This window comes from Chiloscyllium punctatum, chromosome 33 (genome assembly GCF_047496795.1).
Source record: "Chiloscyllium punctatum isolate Juve2018m chromosome 33, sChiPun1.3, whole genome shotgun sequence".
Lineage (NCBI taxonomy): Eukaryota > Metazoa > Chordata > Chondrichthyes > Orectolobiformes > Hemiscylliidae > Chiloscyllium > Chiloscyllium punctatum.
This window is the reverse complement of record NC_092771.1, coordinates 29909078-29927855: the sequence shown is the minus strand read 5'-3', so window position 1 is coordinate 29927855 and position 18778 is coordinate 29909078. Positions and strand designations below refer to the sequence as shown.

Below are 18778 nucleotides of genomic sequence, written 5' to 3'. Positions count from 1 at the left end.
TTCCTGTGTTTGGACATATTGTGTGGAATATGATGATGCAATCTATTTTTTTTCACTTGTAGCACTGATCTTAATCTCCCTAATGGGAGGGCATTGGTCTTTTAAAAAAATGTAAGAGAAGGAAAAGAAAATGAAACAAACTCTGGCCAAAGTTATTTATAGTAACAATCAGTGACAGTATGTTAGAAATTGAATTAATACTAGAACAACACAAAGTGGTCTTTCAGTGAGGACCCAATGATAGAATTGGGCATCACAAGATGGAGTGAGGATAAAGGACGAAGTATAGCTAACATTTCACACTGAGAAGCAGTGAGTAAAAAGACCAAAAGATAGACAAGGCTATCCAGTCCCTCAAATCTGCTTCACCACTAAATGAGGTTTTGGTCGATCTGTTATCCCTCAATTCCATTTTCCTGTCTTTACCCCATAACCCTGATTCTTTTGCTGACAAATAATCTGTCTGTCTCAGCCTTGAATATACTTAAAGACCCAACTTTGACAGTCCTCTGCAGTAATGAATTCCACAGGTTCACTACCCTTTCTCCTCACTTCTATCCTAATTGGGTGATCCTTTACTCTGAGATTATGACCTCTGGTCCTAGACTCTCCCACAGGAGGAAACCCTGTTAAGCCCATTAGAATCTTCTATGTTTCAATAAGGTCATCTCTCATTCTTCTAAATTCCAATGAGTACAGGCCCAACCTATTCAACCTCTCCTCAGAAGAAAATCCCACCATTCCCATGATCAGCCTAATGAACCTTCTCTGGACTGCCTCCAATGCCAGCATATTTTTCCTGAGATAAGTGACTAAAATTGTTCAGTATTCCAGCTATGGTCTAACTAGTACCTTGGATCGCTTTATTCAGTTGGTTACAACAAGGTTAATTTTGAAGGGATCCTTCCTTTTCTGGATATCTATTCATAATTCAAATGTATATGCACTTTTAAATTAACCAGGCTTTCTTAAATTAAAGCAAGATCAAGTTTATTTGCTACTAAATGTGATAAAATAAAATAAAATGTGACATACATATGCACTGATTAGAAATGAGAAAAGTATGAATCAGTCTCTGAGTTCTAGGAAGAGTAAATAGTGTAAATAGTGTAAATAGTGTAATGTTGAAACCATTAAAGTGATTGATGCTGGTATTGTTGACATCAGTGATGAACAATTAATTGCAAGATTCTTGTCTCAGTGAGTTCACTGAAAGGCTTTTGTGCTGTATCTTTTTGACAGTGACTTCATTGACTTCCAGCTCTCAGAGACAGAGTTTTTTAAAAAAATGCAGATTGGTACGACAGGTCGGCGCAACATCGAGGGCCAAAGGGGCCTGTAATGTGCTGTAATGTTCTATGTTCTCAGTGTGCCATCTTCAAGCTATGAGCTTGATAGCGCACTAGTCCATACTAGCACATCAACTCAACAGCACATATCAACCAGGGTTAAATTTTTAAACATTTTTTTCTGTATATTTCTAGAAGGGCAAAAGACTGACAGGAATCCCCCGCTTTTCGAACGTTCACTTTACACAATTTTGCTTTTACAGAAGATTTACATTAGTACCTGTTTTCATAAATCTGAAGAGGATTTTCGCTTTTACGAGAAGCAGTGATACTTTCTCCCATATGTATAAAATGCACCTTTGTTTTACACCATTTTTGGCTTATGAAAGGTTTCTAGGGATTGTTCTACTTTTCGATAGTGGGGGCTACCTGAATATGTGTGCAGTTTGAGACATAATCCACAGGAGATGTGTAATCAGCCTATCATCGTCTCTGGGGAAACAGGAGATCCCAATCCAGTTTGTTTTGAGCTGCATCTCTCCTTTTGAGGGGTTGCTGATGGAAGTTTCTTTGGCGCCCTTAGGTTTGACACTCCATAGTTCTTCTCAGGTCTTTGCCAGACAGATACTGAATTTAAATCCAGTAATCTAGGAGAAAGTGAGGACTGCAGATGCTGGAGATCAGAGTCAAGAGTATGGTGCTGGAAAAGCACAGGAGAATCGATGTTTCGGGCATTCCTGGTGAAGGGCTTATGCTGGAAACATCGATCTCCTGCTCCTTGGATGCTGCCTGATTTGCTGTGCTTTTCTAGCACCACACTTTTAATTCCAGTAATCGAGCCTGGTTCTATTATCCACTGCTAATCTCCTGCCTTTATCCCAATTTTCTTCCCGCCACTATTATCAAAGGAAAATCCAGTGCTATCTTGAATGCCTCAGTTGAACCTACCTCCAACATTTCCAGTGCATTCCATACCCTCACAATAGAAAGTTGTTTTTTTCCCACATCACCATTGCTTGTCTTGCACATCATGTTAAATCTATGCCCTCATGTTCTTGATTCTTTTTCAGGTGCAAACAGCTTCTCTAAATCTACTCTGTCCAGCCTTCTTATGATTTTGAAAACCTCAGTCAGATCTCCTCACAGCCTTCTTCTTCAGGGACAACAGTCCCGACCTCTTCAATCTGCACTCCGAATTGAAGTTTCTCATTCCTGGAACCATTCTTGTAAACTGCTTCTACACTCTCCAATGCATTCACATCTTTCCTCAAGTGTAGTGTCCTCAATGGTATGCCATTCTCCAGCTAAGGTCTAACAAGGGTCTTGTACAAGGTCATCATCAACTCCTGACTCTTGGACTTGAAAAGTTAACGCTCCAAAAATGTGTCATGATGTTCTTCAGTTCTTAATTTCTCAAATGAAGCATAGGAAAGAATTTCCTCCCACCCTTTTGTTAAAGGAATAATCTCCTCATTGCTAGCTATCCCCCAATTTCAGGATGACTGTACACAGGCTTACTGGTTCCTCCCATTGGTCTTCATGTGACTGAACAGGCTGATTCCTGATCCATAGTTAGGAAGTCCTACAGCGTCTTGGGATCCATAGATCAGGACTTTCTTTCCTTCTCTGCCACTACTCCAGCTCATTATTAGGATGATTGGAATTCAAAAAGCAATAAAAAATAATAACTTATTAAGAAACTTCACTAATTTTCTCAGGCAGCGTGGTAACTCAATGGTTCGCACTGCTGCCTCACAGAGCCGGGGATCCCGGATCAATTCCAGCCTTTGGTGACTGTTGGTGTGGAGTTTGCACATTCTCCCCATATCTGTGTGGGTTTCCACAGATGTTCCAGTTTCCTCCCACAGTCCAAAGATGTGCAGGCTAGGTGTATTAGCCTTGGGAAATGTGGGATTACAGGGATAGGGTGGCATGTTGGTCTGGGTGAGATGTTCTTCGTAGGGTTTGTTCAGACTGATGGGCTGAATGGCCTCTTTCTGTGCTGTAGGGTTTCAATGATTCTATTTTATGATTCTAAATACAATTAGGAATGGGCAATCAGTGCTGGGCCAGCTACCCTCGCCCACATCCCACGAACAAATTAAAAAAAAGGAATAACCTGCATTACTGATAAATAAATAAACATCTCAAATTGTTTAAAAGCTAAAAATAGATTCTTCCTTCCTAAGTTAAGAGCTTATTGTGGACAAAATGACTTTTTTCAGAGGTATGGTAGGACTACTGTCGTCATTGTGGTTATTGCGGAAAGGAGTTAATCTGATGTGAACAAGGAGAGGTGCTTAAGTTTGAGTTATAGTAGAAAATGGTAAATGGTGCAATAATCTTCATAGAGATATTGCACCAACAAAGATCATCTTTAGAAATCTCAAATGTTGTTTTTGTTGCGTGATGTTCAAATTATGCTGTCAGTCATGTATCTTACATTAACTCCTGGATGTGAGCAATAGTGCACAGTGTTTCGTGTAGGTTACACACTCGCTCTCATATATTTATAGCGACGTGGCTGGTTAACTATTAATGTTAATGTCACCACTGGCTGAAATACAACGTGTCTAAAGCTGTAAATCTGAAGAAATCATTCTTCTAATGGTAAAGTCCAATTCTTCCAATGGTAAAGCTGATCGTTACTTCATCGTTATGATGTTGAGTTCAGAATTTGACCCAATTTTCTTAACATGAAACTAACCTCTAAGGTACTTAATGATGGAGAAGGAAATTGTGCAGACTGCCAGGAGGGATTTCACAAAGCAGACTGGTAAAGGGCAAAGATGTCAAACCAGAGTGGGGAACCTGCTGTGCACATATGCATTCCTACAAAGAGAAATTTAAATCGTCATCATTAACACTCAATCTGAAGGTAAAGTCATCAATCTCAGCAGAGCAAATATCTGATCTCTTTCAATACCGTTACGATGTCAGGAATGCATTAATACTTCAGACAAGAGAGATCATCCAGATTTCCCTCTCCAGTGTCTGGTCTTGTTACAAACTCTGCAAGATGTTGCTGACACTATCCCCTCTCTTAAAATAAACAGAGGCTTTGAGCTCTCATTCCCAACTTGTCATTGGAAAACCTCATCTCCAAGCTGCCCGACAGTGAAATTGGATCCTATAAAGAGTCCAGGGCTATGGTTTCTTCATTCACATGAGGAGACCTGCACATGCCCAGTCCACCATCTGCAGAATGAGACAAGATTGTGGTAGATCGCAGAACCCTCTCTTCCTTTGACAGCCGTGTATATTGATATATCGGCTCCTCAATCACTCTCCCTGCAGCATGTCACAACTGTTGACCACCCTCTGTATATTTTTTCTTCTTGTGTAGGATGTGGGTATTGCTGGTCAAAGCAGCATTTGTTGCTCATCCCTAATTGTCCTTGAACTGGGCAGGCTCGTTCAGCCACTTTGGAGGGGCAAGTCCCAAGCAACCATGCTTGCATTGGACCTAGTGTCACACGTAAGCTGGAACAGGTAAGGACAGCAGAGTTTTGAGTTTTGACAGTGGTGAGACCTAGCCAAGATCTAGGCCATATACAGCTCAGCCAGGCTCCTGATGGTAGTGAGGTGCTGAGGGTGTCTCTGAAATCACAGGTTTCAGGACGCTTCTGTTTGTCTCTGACATGGGAAGAGGGCCCAGATCATCTGAGGAAAGAGAGGGACTCCATTGGGGAATGATGTAAATATGGCAGACACTGATGAAGAAGCTTTGGAACTGATTGGCCAATATGGCAGGGCAGGAATCCAGGTTCATTGACCTTGGGTGAGCCTGGAGCTCAATCACTGAGGGTGGCTTTCCGAGGATCCTCAAAAAGGTGTGCGGTCACAAGGGAGAGGGGCATCATTCACTGCCCCAAATGAGAGTCCCTTACTGGGACATTCTGATCTCAGTGCTGCCTTCAACTGCAGACCTGCTTGGTCAGGATCACACTTCCTGCTTCTTCCAACATGGTCAGTCAGGAGCACCATCCCCTTCCTGGAGAGAGGGTGCATCATTGGCTAAATATGGATACTTTCACCCCGTCCACCAGGTGGGGACACTCCCTGGCACACTCACCACACACACAACTGACTCACTGTCAGATCCTGTGACCACCAAGGTCCCTGGCAGCCAGATGACTGGTCGAAGCCAGGACCAGGCCATAGTCCATTCTGATACCAGTGGCTATGCATCTTCAGTGAATGGCACATGATTGAAGCACAGTGTGAGATAAATGAAGACCTGACAGAGCTTGCAGACCGTACCCACACCCTAGCATGGACAGTCAAGGAGTCTATTCAAGCCATGACAGAGCAAGAGAATATAGCAACTTTCATAGAGAGTTAGATTCAGTCAGTGGATAGTTTAGGGAAGAAAATTTGTCGTCCTTATCTAGTCTAGCCTACGCGTGACTCCAGACCTCCAGCAATGTCATTGACTCTTAACCTCATCTGAAATGGCCACAGTAAAAAAATTCAGTTCGGGGTAATTAAGAATGGACAACAAATGCAGAGTTCTGGTGATGTCCACATCCTTTTCCTTATATTGATAGATTCCCTACAGTGTGGAAACATGCATTTGGCTCAACAAGTCCACACTGAACCCCCGAAGAATAGACCCAATCCCTACCCTATTACTCTACATTTACCCCTGACTAATGCACCTAACCTACACATCCCTGAACACTATGGGCAATTTAGCACGGCCAATTCATCTAACCTGCACATCTTTGTAGGAGGAAACCCACGCAGACATGCAGAGCCCCCCGAGGTTGAAATTGAACCCGGGTCCCTGGCGCTGTGAGGCAGCAGTGTTAAACACTGAGCTACCGTGCTCATGGTATGTGGATGTCACTGGTCTGACCAACATTTATTGCCTATCCCCAGTTTCCCTTGAGAAGGTGGTGGTGGTGGTGGTGGTGGCTTTCTTAAACTGCTGCAGTTCTTGTGCTCTCGGTAGACCCACGGTACTGCTGGGAGGAAGAACAAGGAGAGTACGAGAATGGAAGCTCCTCAGCTCTCACAGCAAGGCGTGGATGGTGTTTTCACTTCCTTGTACACTTATTCACCCCCTTTTTTATCATGGTAATCTACCACTTAGAGTCCAGCAGGACTCTGACCCAATCCAGGCACCTGGAAAATCTAATTGTCCAGTTAATTGTTATGGGTGAGTGGTGAGTGAGATTCTGATGTCACACCCCTCATACCATCCATATTATGATCTGGTGTTGGCTCAACCCAATGGTGCCCAGAGTTTCCACTCTGCCCCAAACTGCAGGGCTGCCTGTTGCTTGCTGCTGATTGAGGTTGGATCAGTATTTGACATAAATGAGAAACAGTTTCTCCTTAGGCAGCGTTTATTCTAAGAGTTTCTATCAGGTGCAGCAGCAAGTGCACAGCTGTTTGATTTGATTTGATTTATTGTTATGAGACACAGTGAAAAGAACTGTTTTGCGTGCCATACAGGCAAACCATACCTTATGTAAGTACATCAGGGTCATTGTATTGAATGTAGAATACAGTGTAATAGCTGCAGAGAAGGTGCAGAGAGTTCTGTTCATATGTCTGATAACAGCAGGGATGAAGCTGTTCTTAAATATGTTGGTGCCTGTTTTCAAACTTTTGTAACTTCTGCCTAATAGAAGAAGGTGGAATAGAGAATAACTGGGAAGGGAGGGGTCATTGATTATGTTGGCTGCTTTCTCGAGGCACAGAAAATATAGACGGAGTCAATGGGTGGAAAGCTGGGGTTTTCGAGATGGACTCGGCTACCTTCACAATCCTTTGTAATTTCTTGTGGCCTTGCGCAGAGCAGTTGCCATACCAAGCTGTGATGCATCTGGAGAGGATGCTTTCTATGGTGCATTTATAAAAATTGGTAAGAGTCATTGTGAACATGCTGAATTTCTTTAGCCTTCTGAGGAAGTAGAGGTGTTGGTGTGTTTTCTTTACTGTAATGTTGATGTGGAAGGTCCAGGATAGATTGCTGGTTTTATTTACTCCTAGGAACTTAAAGCACCATTGAACAGACAGGGGTATGTCGTACACTCCACTTCCTTAAGTCAATGACCAGCTCCTTCATTTTGCTGATATGAAGGGAGAAATTGTTGTCTTTATACCATGCCACTAAGCTCTCTACCTCTTTCCATACTCTATTTCGTCGTTGCTTAAAATCTGACTGACTACAATGTGCCATCAGCAGATTGGTGAATGGAGTTAGAGCTGAATTTGGTCACAAGGTTGTGAGCGTATGAGGAGTATGGGAAGAGGCTGAGTACACAGCCTTGTGGGCACTGGTGTTGAGGAATATTGTAGAGGCAGTGTTGTCGGTCTGTCCTTACTGATTGTGGTCTGTGGGTCAGGATATCAAGAATTCAGTGATAGAATACAGTCCTAGGTCTCGAGGTTAGAGATGAGTTTTGATGGAATTATGGTGTTGAAGGTGAAGCTAAAGTCAATAGGTACGAGCCTGTCTTTGTTATCCAGATGTTGTAGGGATGAGTGTAGGGCCAAGGAGATGGCATCTGCTGTAGACGTCTTGTGATGTTAGGCGAATTCTAGTGGATGAAGGCAGTCTGGGAGGCTGGAGTTGATGTGAGCCATTACTAAAACTCTCAAAGCACTTCATAAAGTCAGGTGGATTGGTCATGCTAAATTACCCATAGTATCTAGGTATATGCAGGCTGGATGGATTAGCTCTGGGAAATGCAGAGTTACAAGGCTAGGGTAGAGGGGTGGGTCTGTGTGGGATGCTTTTAAAAGAGTCAGTGTACACTCAATGGGCTGAATGGCCTGCTTCCACATTGTAGGGATTCTATACTTCTATGACAATGATAGATGTCAGAATCACCAGATGGTAGTCATTGAGGCATGCTGCCTGATGTTCCTTTAGCACCTGGATGATAGTAGTTTTCTTGAAAGTGGGGACTTCAGATGGGTGTAAGGAGAGATTAAACATGTCTGTGAATGCTCCCACCAGCTGGTCTCCACAGGATCCAAGGGCATAGCAGGGGACTTCATCTGAGCTAGTTGCTTTCCGTGGATTCATTCTTAAGAAGGTTGATCTAATGTCTGTGACGGTGACTGTAGGTACAGGTGCATTCGAGTCAGGAGGATGGTGCTGGAAAAGCACAGCAGGTCAGGCACCATCAGAGGAGCAGCAAACTCGACATTTTGGACAGAAACCCTGATGCAGGCTAGATCCACTAGAACGTCGATTTTCCTGCTCCTCGGATGCTGCCTGACCTTCTGTGCTTTTCCAGCACCACACTCTTGATTGTAACCTTCAGCATCTGCAGTCCTCACTGTCGCACAGGTGCATCCGAGGCTGTTGGGGCAGGTGACATCATTTCACTGACCTCCTGTTCAAAATGAGCATAGAATGCATTGAGCTCATTGGCAAGGGATGCATTGTTGCCAGCTGTTCTGGCAAAGTTTGCTTTGTAGCCCACTGTGGGATGTGGGATCAATACATTGCTGTGATACATCACTGCCCAGTGCTGGAGCATCAGCAGCCTATTGTCATAAAGTTGCCACTGCCAGTATTATATACACTGCTATATACAGTACTAAACAGTACGATACAGTATTGGTCGGAAGGAAGCTTTTGAAGAATTTGAATTGCCATGTGAAACCCGGAGGTAGAGCAAGCAGTTGAGGCTGGGTGGGGTGGGATGGGGTGGGGGGGGATGTCAGGAGGTGGTGGTTATTCATGGATTTTAAAAAGTCATTAACATGAAGTCAAGCTGGGATGATTTTTGCATGCGCTGGTGCTGGCTTCACTGTGCATGGAATGTGGTGACATCAGCAGCAGCCAACATGCATCGTGAAGTCTGTCACAGCCTCTTAACATCACCGACTCCTTCTGCTGGCGGCCATTTTATGAGCCATTTTATTGTTTGGGGTATTCTGAAAAACTCCTTCCAAGATATCAGTGCTGGCTTTTAAAGACGATTTTAAAGATACGTATTAAACGTAACAACATTCACTCATAAGTTAACGTCAATGTACTTCAACCAGTGCCCAGAGGAAAAACCAGTAAAACGTGTGAGTGACACACACTTGCTCAATTTGTCTTGAGCACCTTGAAATGGAGCTCTGGTATAATAACCAGCACATTCATTTCTAGGTATTTCTGGGGATTATTTCCATTTTATTCCCTCGAAGTGGAAAATGTGTGAATCTCTCTCTCATATTTCATGCAGACGTTACTGTTATAAGTAATTCTGTTTATGTAACACAGATGCTTCATGTCATTTCTTTCTTTTTCACTTTTGATTTATTTAGGAATATTCAGAAATGAGATTTACATCATTTCCCAAATGCTTCAAGTGAGAAGGGGAACTTAATTACACTCAAACTGGGAGTCATTCCTAGCACTGATTGTCTCTGCTTCTTGAGCAGTTCAGCAGGCCGGTGATATATTGCTTTCGCTGAGGGGGGTGATGGGCGATTGACCAAAATCCAGCCCCCTCTTCAATCAATAAATGCAAAGTACCACCTCTAGCATTATTATTTGCAGCTTAAGTAAATTTGTTCAGGGAGGTTGGGGCCCCCGAGCCTCATCTGTCCTGCTCCGACTCGCTTTTGTTGTAAATTGTTTCCAGTGGTTCTGGTAGATTGATGAGTTTGATCAAGTGCTTTGATCTTGCCTGAGGGAATCGGAAAGCTCAGTGGAGAAGGGCTCAAAATCTCATCAGGCTCTTTGTGTACAACCTGGGAGCTTACCTCCCACTCAAAGTGAAACAATATGCTTGAAACTGGCTTGGAAAGCAGTGTGTTCTTCTGACACAGCTCCACGTGGGGTTTTATTCCAGCAGCCATGAATAAACACTGTTGCCTCTGTGTCTAAAAAATGTATGGTTCAGGACCAAAATCCAGTTTGAGTCCTGTACCCCCATAGTGACACTGGAATGCTGTTCTGAGGGAGTGGGAACTGTTGGAGGTGTGACTTGTAAATGAGACATTAAATCCAGGGCCTGCCTGCCTGCTGTCTTTTGAACAATCCTGTGAATAGTAATATTTCAAAGAAATATTAGTTTTGATTGTACTGACCAAACTCTGAAAAATGCTCTGATTATCTTAGCCATTAATGCCTTGCTATTTCTGGGAGCTAGTTGTGTGCAAATTTCCTGCATTATTCCTGTAACTACAGAAGGATCTCATTGTGAAGTGTTCAGGAACAGCCTGAAGTGGATAAGTAGATGTGAGAGAAATTTCTTGTATTAGGGAAGGAAATCAGCCGTCCTTACCCAGTCTGGCCTCTATGTGACTTCAGTCCCACACCAAGGTAGCTGACTCTTAACAACCCTCTCATTGGGAAACTGCCAAGTTCAATTATGCGGTCCCACCTTCATTGAGAATGGTTGTCATATGCCAGCAAATGTCAAATGAATCAAAGGAAATTTGAATGAGATGAGGTCTATGTGGACAATTGAGGACCACAATGATCAAAGTCTGTGTTTGCATCAGCCTGTGCCACTAACTCCTGCTGGCCCACAACATCAGTGAAACTTTGAAAACTAGCTTCAGCCGGAAATCACGAGTAGAGCTTGCCCCTACTTAACTAGTCATCCGTCCACACATATTGAGGAGCTATCATAGAATTGTTACAGCATAGAAGGAGACCACTCAGCCCATTATACCCATACCGGTGCATTAAGTGAACCCGAGTGCCAGTCTCTTGTCTTTTCTCCATTTCTCTGCATATTATTTCATCCAGTGCCCTCCTAAATGTCTCAATTGACACTGACTCCACCACATTTCCACAAAGTGCTCTTCCACATCCTAATTAGTCACTCTGTGCAAAACGTTTTTCTTATATCACTCCTTCATCATTTGCTAATCAATTTAAAATCTATGCCCTCTCATACTTGTTACTTTTAAAAGTGGGAGAAATTTCTCCCTAATCCATATTAACCAGCTCGCTCATGACTTTGAAAACTTCAGTCAGATCTCCTTTCTCCTTCACCCCTCTAAAGAGTCCCAGCTTCTTCTATCTATCCACATCACTGAAGTTTCTCAAACCTGGAATCAATCGAGTAAATTGTTTCTGTATTCCCTCCATTGTATTTCCATCTTTCATATAATGTAGTGCCCACACCTGTACACAATACTCCAGCTGAGGTCGAAGTGTCAAGTTCATTTCTTTGCTTTTTGATTCAGTGCCCCGATCAATAAAGCAAGGACATTGTATGCTTTATTAAATGCTTTCTCCATCTGTCCTGTCACCTTCAAATATCTGTGTACATCCACACCCAGCTCCCTCTGCTCTCTCTGCATTCTCACTGATCTGTGTACATCTACACCCAGCTCCCTCTGCTCCCTCTGCACTCTCACTGATCTGTGTACATCCACACCCAGCTCCCTCTGCACTCTCTGCACTCTCACTGATCTGTGTACATCCACACCCAGCTCCCTCTGCACTCTCTGCACTCTCACTGATCTGTGTACATCCACACCCAGCTCCCTCTGCTCTCTCTGCACTCTCAGAGATCTGTGTACATCCACACCCAGCTCCCTCTGCTCCCTCTGCACTCTCACTGATCTGTGTACATCTACACCCAGCTCCCTCTGCTCTCTCTGCACTCTCACTGATCTGTGTACATCCACACCCAGCTCCCTCTGCTCTCTCTGCACTCTCACTGATCTGTGTACATCCACACCCAGCTCCCTCTGCTCTCTCTGCACTCTCACTGATCTGTGTACATCCACACCCAGCTCCCTCTGCTCTCTCTGCACTCTCACTGATCTGTGTACATCTACACCCAGCTCTCTCTGCACTCTCACTGATCTGTGTACATCCACACCCAGCTCCCTCTGCTCCCTCTGCACTCTCACTGATCTGTGTACATCCACACCCAGCTCCCTCTGCTCTCTGCACTCTCACTGATCTGTGTACATCCACACCCAGCTCCCTCTGCACTCTCTGTACTCTGAGATCTGTGTACATCTACACCCAGCTCCCTCTGCACTCTCGCTGATCTGTGTACATCCACACCCAGCTCCCTCTGCTCTCTCTGCACTCTCACTGATCTGTGTACATCCACACCCAGCTCCCTCTGCTCTCTCTGCACTCTCACTGATCTGTGTACATCCACACCCAGCTCCCTCTGCTCTCTCTGCACTCTCAGAGATCTGTGTCCATCTACACCCAGCTCCCTCTGCTCCCTCTGTACTCTCACTGATCTGTGTACATCTACACCCAGCTCCCTCTGCACTCTCTGTACTCTCACTGATCTGTGTACATCTACACCCAGCTCCCTCTGCTCCCTCTGCTCTCTCTGCACTCTGAGATCTGTGTCCATCCACACCCAGCTCCCTCTGCTCCCTCTGCACTCTCACTGATCTGTGTACATCCACACCCAGCTCCCTCTGCTCTCTCTGCACTCTCACTGATCTGTGTCCATCCACACCCAGCTCCCTCTGCACTCTCTGCACTCTCACTGATCTGTGTACATCCACACCCAGCTCCCTCTGCTCTCTGCACTCTCACTGATCTGTGTACATCCACACCCAGCTCCCTCTGCTCCCTCTGCTCTCTCTGCACTCTGAGATCTGTGTCCATCCACACCCAGCTCCCTCTGCTCTCTCTGCACTCTGAGATCTGTGTACATCTACACCCAGCTCCCTCTGCACTCTCACTGATCTGTGTACATCCACACCCAGCTCCCTCTGCTCTCTCTGTACTCTGAGATCTGTGTACATCCACACCCAGCTCCCTCTGCTCTCTGCACTCTCACTGATCTGTGTACATCTACACCCAGCTCCCTCTGCTCTCTCTGTACTCTGAGATCTGTGTACATCCACACCCAGCTCCCTCTGCTCTCTGCACTCTCACTGATCTGTGTACATCCACACCCAGCTCCCTCTGCACTCTCTGTACTCTGAGATCTGTGTACATCTACACCCAGCTCCCTCTGCTCTCTCTGCACTCTCACTGATCTGTGTACATCTACACCCAGCTCCCTCTGCACTCTCTGCACTCTCACTGATCTGTGTCCATCCACACCCAGCTCCCTCTGCACTCTCTGTACTCTGAGATCTGTGTACATCCACACCCAGCTCCCTCTGCACTCTCTGCACTCTCACTGATCTGTGTACATCTAAACCCAGCTCCCTCTGCTCTCTGCACTCTCACTGATCTGTGTACATCTACACCCAGCTCCCTCTGCACTCTCTGCACTCTCACTGATCTGTGTACATCCACACCCAGCTCACTCTGCACTCTCTGTACTCTGAGATCTGTGTACATCCACACCCAGCTCCCTCTGCTCTCTCTGCACTCTCACTGATCTGTGTACATCTACACCCAGCTCCCTCTGCACTCTCTGCACTCTCACTGATCTGTGTACATCCACACCCAGCTCCCTCTGCACTCTCTGTACTCTGAGATCTGTGTACATCTACACCCAGCTCCCTCTGCTCTCTCTGCACTCTCACTGATCTGTGTACATCTACACCCAGCTCCCTCTGCACTCTCTGCACTCTCACTGATCTGTGTCCATCCACACCCAGCTCCCTCTGCACTCTCTGTACTCTGAGATCTGTGTACATCCACACCCAGCTCCCTCTGCACTCTCTGCACTCTCACTGATCTGTGTACATCTAAACCCAGCTCCCTCTGCTCTCTGCACTCTCACTGATCTGTGTACATCCACACCCAGCTCCCTCTGCACTCTCTGTACTCTGAGATCTGTGTACATCCACACCCAGCTCCCTCTGCTCTCTCTGCACTCTCACTGATCTGTGTACATCTACACCCAGCTCCCTCTGCACTCTCTGCACTCTCACTGATCTGTGTACATCCACACCCAGCTCCCTCTGCTCCCTCTGCACTCTCACTGATCTGTGTACATCCACACCCAGCTCCCTCTGCTCCCTCTGCACTCTCACTGATCTGTGTACATCCACACCCAGCTCCCTCTGCTCTCTCTGTACTCTGAGATCTGTGTACATCCACACCCAGCTCCCTCTGCTCTCTCTGTACTCTGAGATCTGTGTACATCCACACCCAGCTCCCTCTGCTCTCTCTGCACTCTCACTGATCTGTGTACATCCACACCCAGCTCCCTCTGCTCCCTCTGCACTCTCACTGATCTGTGTACATCCACACCCAGCTCCCTCTGCTCTCTGCACTCTCACTGATCTGTGTACATCTACACCCAGCTCCCTCTGCTCTCTGTACACTCAGTGATCTGTGTACATCTAAACCCAGCTCCCTCTGCACTCTCTGCACTCTCACTGATCTGTGTACATCCACACCCAGCTCCCTCTGCACTCTCTGTACTCTGAGATCTGTGTACATCCACACCCAGCTCCCTCTGCTCTCTCTGCACTCTCACTGATCTGTGTACATCTAAACCCAGCTCCCTCTGCACTCTCTGCACTCTCACTGATCTGTGTACATCCACACCCAGCTCCCTCTGCACTCTCTGTACTCTGAGATCTGTGTACATCCACACCCAGCTCCCTCTGCTCTCTCTGCACTCTCACTGATCTGTGTACATCTACACCCAGCTCCCTCTGCACTCTCTGCACTCTCACTGATCTGTGTACATCCACACCCAGCTCCCTCTGCTCCCTCTGCACTCTCACTGATCTGTGTACATCTACACCCAGCTCCCTCTGCACTCTCTGCACTCTCACTGATCTGTGTACATCTACACCCAGCTCCCTCTGCTCTCTCTGTACTCTGAGATCTGTGTACATCCACACCCAGCTCCCTCTGCTCTCTCTGCACTCTCACTGATCTGTGTACATCTAAACCCAGCTCCCTCTGCACTCTCTGCACTCTCACTGATCTGTGTACATCCACACCCAGCTCCCTCTGCACTCTCTGTACTCTGAGATCTGTGTACATCCACACCCAGCTCCCTCTGCTCTCTCTGCACTCTCACTGATCTGTGTACATCTACACCCAGCTCCCTCTGCACTCTCTGCACTCTCACTGATCTGTGTACATCCACACCCAGCTCCCTCTGCTCTCTCTGTACTCTGAGATCTGTGTACATCCACACCCAGCTCCCTCTGCTCTCTGCACTCTCACTGGTCTGTGTCCATCCACACCCAGCTCCCTCTGCACTCTCTGCACTCTCACTGATCTGTGTACATCCACACCCAGCTCCCTCTGCACTCTCTGTACTCTGAGATCTGTGTACATCTACACCCAGCTCCCTCTGCTCTCTGCACTCTCACTGATCTGTGTCCATCCACACCCAGCTCCCTCTGCACTCTCTGTACTCTGAGATCTGTGTACATCTACACCCAGCTCCCTCTGCTCTCTGCACTCTCACTGATCTGTGTACATCCACACCCAGCTCCCTCTGCACTCTCTGTACTCTGAGATCTGTGTACATCTACACCCAGCTCCCTCTGCACTCTCACTGATCTGTGTACATCCACACCCAGCTCCCTCTGCACTCTCTGTACTCTGAGATCTGTGTACATCTACACCCAGCTCCCTCTGCACTCTCTGCACTCTGAGATCTGTGTACATCTACACCCAGCTCCCTCTGCACTCTCTGCACTCTCACTGATCTGTGTACATCTACACCCAGCTCCCTCTGCTCTCTGCACTCTCACTGATCTGTGTCCATCCACACCCAGCTCCCTCTGCACTCTCTGTACTCTGAGATCTGTGTACATCTACACCCAGCTCCCTCTGCTCTCTGCACTCTCACTGATCTGTGTACATCCACACCCAGCTCCCTCTGCACTCTCTGTACTCTGAGATCTGTGTACATCTACACCCAGCTCCCTCTGCACTCTCACTGATCTGTGTACATCCACACCCAGCTCCCTCTGCACTCTCTGTACTCTGAGATCTGTGTACATCTACACCCAGCTCCCTCTGCACTCTCTGCACTCTGAGATCTGTGTACATCTACACCCAGCTCCCTCTGCACTCTCTGCACTCTCACTGATCTGTGTACATCCACACCCAGCTCCCTCTGCACTCTCTGTACTCTGAGATCTGTGTACATCTACACCCAGCTCCCTCTGCACTCTCACTGATCTGTGTACATCCATAACCAGTGGACATTGCTCTACATTTGTTTTCGAGATGCAATACTCTGCTTTTTTTTGAGTGAAATCAGTAGAAATGAACGCTGGGTTTCTATAACATTCAGAACTTCTATAATGCCAGTCTGTCCAGGGAAATGTGGCAAAGGTGGCCTTTGGGAGCTGGTGCGAGAGTGCTATTGTCACTGGCCTGATAATCCAGAGGCTGGCTTCATATTTTGATGATATGGGTTTAAACCCCCCAGTGGCAGCTGTTGGAAATTACATTCGATAAATCATTCTGGAACTTTAGCTGTCAGCAATGGTTGGAGATGTTTGGAACTGTTTTCCTTGGGGAGAAGAAGGCTATGAGGAAATTTAATAGAAATTTTAAAAAGTGAGGTGCCTAGACAGATTAGATAGGGAGAAGCTGTCCTCACTTGTAAACAGATCCAGAACAAGAGGGAACAAATTCAAAGTGTTTTTCAAAAGAGTGAAGGTAAGATGAGAAAAACATTTTCACACAGTGAGTAGTTAGTGTCTGCAGTGCACTACTGGAAATGTGGTCAGCTGAGGTATTCAAAGAGGATAAGTACTTAAATAGAAACAATGTGTCAGGTTATGGAGGAAGAATGCTGAAAGAACCAATGCAGGCACAACGGGCTGAATGGCCGTCTCCTGTACCGTAACAATCCTGTGATAAAGTGAAGTTGAGAGCTACCATCAATTGTTGTTAAAAACCCACCTGGTTCACTAATATCCTTTAGGGATAGAATGACTACATGTGACTCCAGACCCACAACAATATGGTTAACTTTTATCTGCTTCTGAAATGGCCCAAAGAAAACCCCAATCAATTAATGCTGGGCAACAAATGCCTGATGAAGAACCTATGCTTGAACCATTGATTCTCCTGCTCCTCGGATGCTGCCTGACCCGCTGTGCTTTAACAGCGTCACACTTTTTGACTCTGGTCTCCAGCATCTGCAGTCTTCACTTTCTCCTTGCCAGTGATGCCCACATCCATGAATGAATAAAGAGAAATGAAATGTCACACTGACTGATTGGTTGGTGAAACATATTTGAGGGCCTGAATGTCCTCATCCTATCATCAGAACCCAATCCAATTACTCCCAAAGCTGTCATTCGACAATCTCCTGGCAGATGTTTTCCCCAACTCGAAGGAAAAAGTGCTAATCTCACTGAACACTGAGCTTGGTACCACTAATGCTGGAGCTTTGTAACAACCTGGCCGAGCTGAGTTAATAAACTCACAAAGTCATTACTTTACCAAGGGATGTTTTTGGCTGGTGAGCAGGATGCAGTTTGGCGACAAAACCCTATCAACTGGTTTCCTCCTGACTACCAGTTTGCTTAGAACCAGAGCTTCGTGTTTGCCTCAGATGGTTTGAGGAGACATTTTAATGAATATTCCTGAGAAAAGAGAGGCGATTCAGGCACTCAAGTGTGCCCTATCAATTCATTCATTACTCTGTATGCTGGGACCCTTTCCCTGACAAAGATCTATTTACCTTCATCTGAAAAAAATCCTGTTGGCCCAAGATCCACAGCATTGTGGAGGAAGTGAGTGTTTCCGGTTTAATGAACTTTGGAATTCCAGAAGTTGGGCCAAGATAATTGGATTAGCAATTGGTGCTGGAATGGTTGCGAGGGGAGCTGCGGTTGGTGGAGTCACTTGCTCATCGGTTTGAAGGGGGTTACAGGTTTAGCAAGCAACTGTGTGAGGAAGCTAAGAAGCAGCAGCAGAGGAACAGTGAGTGCTGGTGAGCAGAGTGAAGGGAGTGTATGGGGAGCACACAGGTCTGGAGACAGGGGATGGCGATGAACTGGGATACAGAACTGCAGAGTGATACAGTAAGATCTCAGAATCATAGAATGGTTACAGCACAGAATGAGTCTGTGTAAATGCAACTCACACTGTGTACTTTCCCCATAGCCCTTGCAAATTGTTTCTCTTTAAATACATATCCATTCTCTTTAGAAAACCCTGATTGAATCTGCTTCCAACACCCTCTCATACAAGTGGACATAGTTTATAAACTACTCAATCTAGCTCAATTTAATCAGACTGATTGGATGTAATATGACAAACTTCAACAGAAGGCAGGATTTGAAGATAGACTTCTGGCCCACAGGCAGGGGCAGTGCCATGAGATCTCTTACCCCTTTTAGTTATTTTCTAAGCAACCTATTCAGACATGTTATTACACACCTCTGGAGCAGGTGAGACTTGAACCTAGGCCGCCTTTTCCAGAGGTAGGGAAACCACTACTGCACCACAAAGGTCCCCCCTTGTCTCCTTTATACCTACCGAGTCAGCCAACCTCAGTCACTACACAGCTACCGGCTCCAGGAGCAATCCTAACCACTTACTACATGGCAAGCTAATCACTTATCTTATCTCGAGTTTGTTTTTTTCTAAACTGTTTGAACCGATATCCTCTGACCAATGGGAGCAAGTTGTCCTT

General features: G+C 45.9%; 1 protein-coding gene across 2 annotated transcripts in view; it reads right to left on the bottom strand.

Annotated features, from left to right (window-relative positions):
- LOC140458526 (solute carrier family 25 member 44-like) overlaps positions 1-18778 on the bottom strand; it is a 198695-nt gene that overhangs the window by 54545 nt on the left and 125372 nt on the right. The window lies entirely within an intron of this gene.